The sequence below is a fragment of the Dermacentor albipictus genome, chromosome 1 (genome assembly GCF_038994185.2).
Source record: "Dermacentor albipictus isolate Rhodes 1998 colony chromosome 1, USDA_Dalb.pri_finalv2, whole genome shotgun sequence".
Classification (NCBI taxonomy): domain Eukaryota; kingdom Metazoa; phylum Arthropoda; class Arachnida; order Ixodida; family Ixodidae; genus Dermacentor; species Dermacentor albipictus.
In genome coordinates this window covers 407,867,486-407,872,640 of record NC_091821.1, presented here as the reverse complement: position 1 = coordinate 407,872,640, position 5,155 = coordinate 407,867,486, and the positions used below count along the sequence as shown (strand labels likewise).

The window sequence follows — 5,155 nt, the reverse complement described above, 5'->3', positions numbered from 1 at the left end:
GATATCACAATTCCGTGAATTGCATCTAATAGTACATCTAAGGCGGACGAAATTGATATATTACACATGAATTTCAAAATTCAAGTAATATGAAAATACAGCTTTTGCAGAACCCTTGTACACAACGGAACAAATTCCCGTAAGATATAAAATGACATATGGAATTTGTCCACCTCCAGTGATCTAACGGGTGCCGCTTACAAAACCACGATATCTCTTCTTGATGCAAAGCTATTAATTTGTAAACTCCGTGCTTCTATTTTTTTTTTTCAAGCTTATGAATATTTCAAAATCTTTTAACAAAATTCAGGTCCTAAATCAAAATTCCGCTTTCAACACTCACTAGAATCCAACTTTCTCTCTCAAATGCAATAAACTTCATTAACATTGGTCCAGGTGTTATCTCAGAAAGACGTCTTTGCCTTTTAGATGTACTTAAATAGGCCATGTTGGAGTTCGGCACGAGCTAAAGCTCCCTCTTAAAGCCAACAATTTCTACATGACGGTCGGCTAACTGCAGTCTATATATAAGGAAAAAAAAATTGACTTTGACAGCGCTATTTTAAATGATTGTTGTCTTTTACATGGTCGGAAGCTAATGCTTTCTTTTTTTATTATTTAATCATGCGCTACAATTTTTTTGTGGTGTTATTCAAAAAGATGAAGAAGAGGAAGTGCATGTGCCATTTTTCGCAAAGAAAGAAAAGCACGCGCACTTGATCTTGACCGCACGTGTGCTTGCGTTCTCCTCAGAGTGTGCCACAAGCGTAGCCTGCAGCCCCATTTCTGCGAGCTAAGTCCTTGCGTTCGAACGTCGCTACGCCGAGTAAGTGGGGCTTTGTTGCCCCCGTTTTGCTTCGCGCTCTATTCGTGTTAAAGCTGGCGCCATGCCGCTCAATAATGCAGCGACAATGCCATAGCGTCAGATTGCGATGTTTGCTTGTTTCGTGTCTGGTTGCTACGGCGAGATTACTCAGTGAACTGCATGATAAGCCTAAATAAGAACCCGTCTCGCCTGTTCATCTCGCTTAATTGCGTCCTATTCACTGCAACAATCAGAGCTGCCTCGCAGTTTCCTGAGGATTGATTTCGCGCTATGGTACTCAAATAATTAGCTCTTACATCCTGCTTTTCTTCTCCGCCGCAGCTAAGGAGACCTCGTTGCGACTTCCGGGCGATGGCCATTTGCTGCAGCCACAAAGAGCGGCAACAGCGTGACAACCAGCCGAACCGCCCGCAGATTAATGCCCCGTCTACTTACGGGCACGAGAGTGAAAACGCAGGCGACGACCCTATTAAGTGTACCGAGAGCAGCGTAGACGGCTTCAACGTGATCACCGTGACGTCGCCTGGCACAGTGCCGCACTTTGCAGGCGCAGCGCCTCCTCACTTCTGTATTCCTGGGCTACTGCGGCCATTCGGCGCTGGCCGCTCATTCGTCGACGAACGTGTCCGCTCGGCTGAGAACCATGACAAAGCCAAGCTCGCGTCGAAAGCTTCCTCTTTGGTTACGACGTCGATGCCATCCAAAAGACCGAACACGCCAGACCTCTGCAATGCAAGGAACCAACCGGCGTCGTCAAAGGCCGTAACGACGACGCCGACGACACGACGACGACGACGACGATGACGCCGACGACGACGACACCGAGAGTTACCGAGACACCGAGAAACACCGAGAGTTGCCGCAACACGCCAGCTGGGTCCGACAGCCGTCGAGCACGATCCGTGGGAAGGACTTGAGCCCGTCTGCTACGGACCGGTAGTAACAACCCACGGTACTGTATCCATCGGCTTTACTACGGGCGCTGCCATGTGGACGAACTGCGCGGTTCACGTCGTGAACCAGCAAGCAGTGAGTGTTTGCTATGAGGGACCCAGGCTGGCGCGACTGCTTACGCCGCCAGTACGGCCGCGCGTGTTGCAACCGCGTGCGTACGTCCACGTGGCCACCTGGACGAGATACCCAGGGTCAGAGTCGTGAATGCGGCTTCCAACAACGAATTTGTCTGCCTTGTGTACGTTTCTGGAACACTGTCAACAAAATGAAGCAGTGAAGATATTTTCTACGTATTGTTATATTTAAAATATAAGTAGGGAAGATTACGTTGAAGAATAAATATTACCTTGCATTTGTCAATGAGGTGTTATAAACTGAACTTTTTTTTCTTTTTTACGATCCCCATGTCACTAACACCATGTGTCATGTTGGTGAATGCGAATTAGAGGAATGAAGGGTGCTTTGTTAAATGTACGAAATTATTGGCAAGAAAATATATAGAGACCACTCATGAGGGACTAGCAGTGTTGTAGAATTGTATGCTGTTCCACCACTGACACCTTGACGTTCGTGCATAGTAGTGGTGCACCAGCTTCAATGATGAACATGCCGCTTGCAAGCTCCGGTCTTGCTCTCCGGGACGTGGGTTTGTAAAGTGTCGTGTTCGTAAAGACCAAGCTGTTGATGCCCGACAGTGCGCGGCCACTCTATTCCAGGTAGCCATGGCCCTGCGCTGATAGCCTGGTCCCGCGTTTACCAGCCGTAGCTGGTCCTCAGGTTTTGGGCTTGTCAGCTGTGCCTCCCACGGAGACAAAAAAAAAGAAAACCTAGATTTAAGCATAGCGGTCTCCACGAATAGAGAAAGAACTCGCTGATAAGATGTACTGAAGTTCGCTGGTTAGGTTATGATGCGGAGTGCTTTTTTTTTTTAACTCGACTAAACACCTGGTGCTCTCTTGCGTCATCGCGGGAACTTTGAACAATAAAGCCCACTGGATAGAGCGTGGTGGTTCAGCGGCTAAGTTCCTTTCTAATGTTCCTATAGTCCCTGCTTGCGGTGCCATAGTCGGCCATTTTACATCAGCGATGAATCAATACAGCGGATTCAAATGGAGTCTGCTTTAGCAGCTTCCTCCAATCGCACGGTCCATGAAGAGTTCGTATGAGTAGGTCGAGGGAATGCATATTTCTGGATGCACGCGCCGTTTGTATGATTGATCGCTGTGTGGATCTTTTACTCAGAACCCCAACGTTACCTACCCGCAACAACGGAACCTCCAAGGTGCTGCTCTACACCCCAACCTTTTCAACATTGCTATGGTGAAACTACCCAACACCTAGAGATAGCATGACAGGCCGTCAGCCAGGAAAAGATGAACAGCTTTAATAAAAACATCTCTCTCTCTCTCTCTCTCTCTCTCTCTCTCTCTCTCTCTCTCTCTCTCTCTCTCACACACACACACACGCACACACGCACGCACACGCACACACGCACACACGCACGCACACACACACACACACACGCACGCACACACACACACACACGCTTGTGGATAGGACTTTGTCATGTGGGCGTACGCAACTATAGGAATGCATCTTATTTTGCTGTTATACCAACACTTAACATTTCCACTGAAATGCAAGCATTGATGATGTGGGGATTGCCGAGATCCCGTCGATAGTTCGCCGCGGATCGATAAGCATCCACCCTTACGTGAGATTGCAGCTTTGGCAGTCAAAAACAAGCCAAGCGGGACTTTGCGCACATTGGCGCGCGCGTGTGCTGTCAAGTTTTCGGTGCTGTGCACCCCGCCGAGGTCATGGTTCCGGTGCTTGAGGGTGACATGCCAGCCACTATTGCCAGGTTTATGTGAAGACATTCAAGGAGTTCCTGTCTAATGTCGCAATGTTAATGTTTTTGTAAAGATTGCACCATTAAAAAACATTCATTTTGTTCATCTAACGGCTCCTGCTAGTGCGTGCTCTTGGTGAGAACTACTCGCGAACGTAACAAAGAAGCCAAGTCATTTCAACGTAAATTTTATTGTGTAAAATACAATGGAAATAACGGCCATGCGTCGCTGCATTCTCGGCAGAACGGCCGTGATCTTTTCAGTAAAACGAAGTTCGATCAAACAACTTTGGTGAAAGTGGCGACGATTTGTGCATTTATGTGCGGAGCTACGGTGCCAGGACAAGCGCGTGATGTTAACATAGCAAGACCCAAGTGCGCGCTCTGTGACATGAAGCTGAATGATCTGCGACAGCTCACTGCATACTTCGTCGTGTATACCCTGCAACATTTGTATACCCATGCGGAGCTTACATGACCTATTTCAAGGCAGTGCTTTCCGAAGTTCTGTCGCCGAGTCGATGATCGTAAGCTTGAAACCCACAGTGTAAAGTCCCATGCACAAGGTTGTCGACTTCCAAAACCTCCTTCACGCTGAGAGTCTTAGCACACCTATGAATGTCTCGTTTTTCTTGACATTTTTTTTTTGTTCTTTCTGAAACCTAAGCAGTCCCTGTCTTATTGGAAAAAGGCTCGAAGTTCGGGTTACCCACAGCTGGCACGCTCGCCTAACGCCCGTGGTCACGTGGGTGCTGGGCCAGCATGGCCCAGTGCGCAGGCTATTTTAAACTTCCAACGAGACCCAACTGCACACAGGCGTTTCCTTGTTGCCGTGAACGATTAGTGAGACAGCTTGTTGTCAACGGTGAGCCAGAGAAGACCTATGGCCCAAATGTAAATCATAAAGCAGTAACATGGGTATTAATTTTTATCACATTGTATCTCGCGCTGTGGCTATATCAACGGTAAGCACACTCCCATTAATGCGAACTCGAAAGTACCGTGACAAATCTGTTCATCTTATCGTCCCTTCGTCTCCCCAGAACTGACATTCACAAAACTAAAGTCTAATATACCTGGCTCACCCAAATGTTCACGACAGAAAGTGATAAATTAAACAGCAGTGAAACAAAAAAATACAGATTGAAAGAGAAACACTTAGTATACTTACACGTACGAAGTATTGCTTTAGGCACTATTGTTTAAGCTATTGAGCTATTGTTGCTTACCGGCGCTGTGCGAACCTATGCATTTTAACGAATTCTCATGTTTAACCTACCTAGTTCGAAAATTCTTTAATTCCTTCATGTTGGTTGAAGAAAAAAATGCAACAAAGTATTCGGGACGTTATTAATAAAAATTAAATTGTGGGTCTTTACGTGCGAAAACCACTTTCTGATTATGAAACACGCCGTAATGGGGGACTCCGAAAATTTGGACCACCTGGGTTTCCTTAACGTGCACCTAAATCTAAGTACATGGGTGTTTCTGCATTTCGCCCCCATCGAAATGTGGCCGCCGTA

The 5,155-nt window shown here is 46.9% G+C and overlaps 1 long non-coding RNA gene across 1 annotated transcript; it reads left to right on the top strand.

Moving 5' to 3' along the window:
* Positions 1-686: 686 nt before the first annotated feature.
* On the top strand, positions 687-2,140 carry LOC139058160 (uncharacterized). The gene is made up of 2 exons (XR_011513281.1): positions 687-826; positions 1,148-2,140. It is a non-coding gene; the product is annotated as an uncharacterized lncRNA (long non-coding RNA).
* Positions 2,141-5,155: the final 3,015 nt, after the last annotated feature.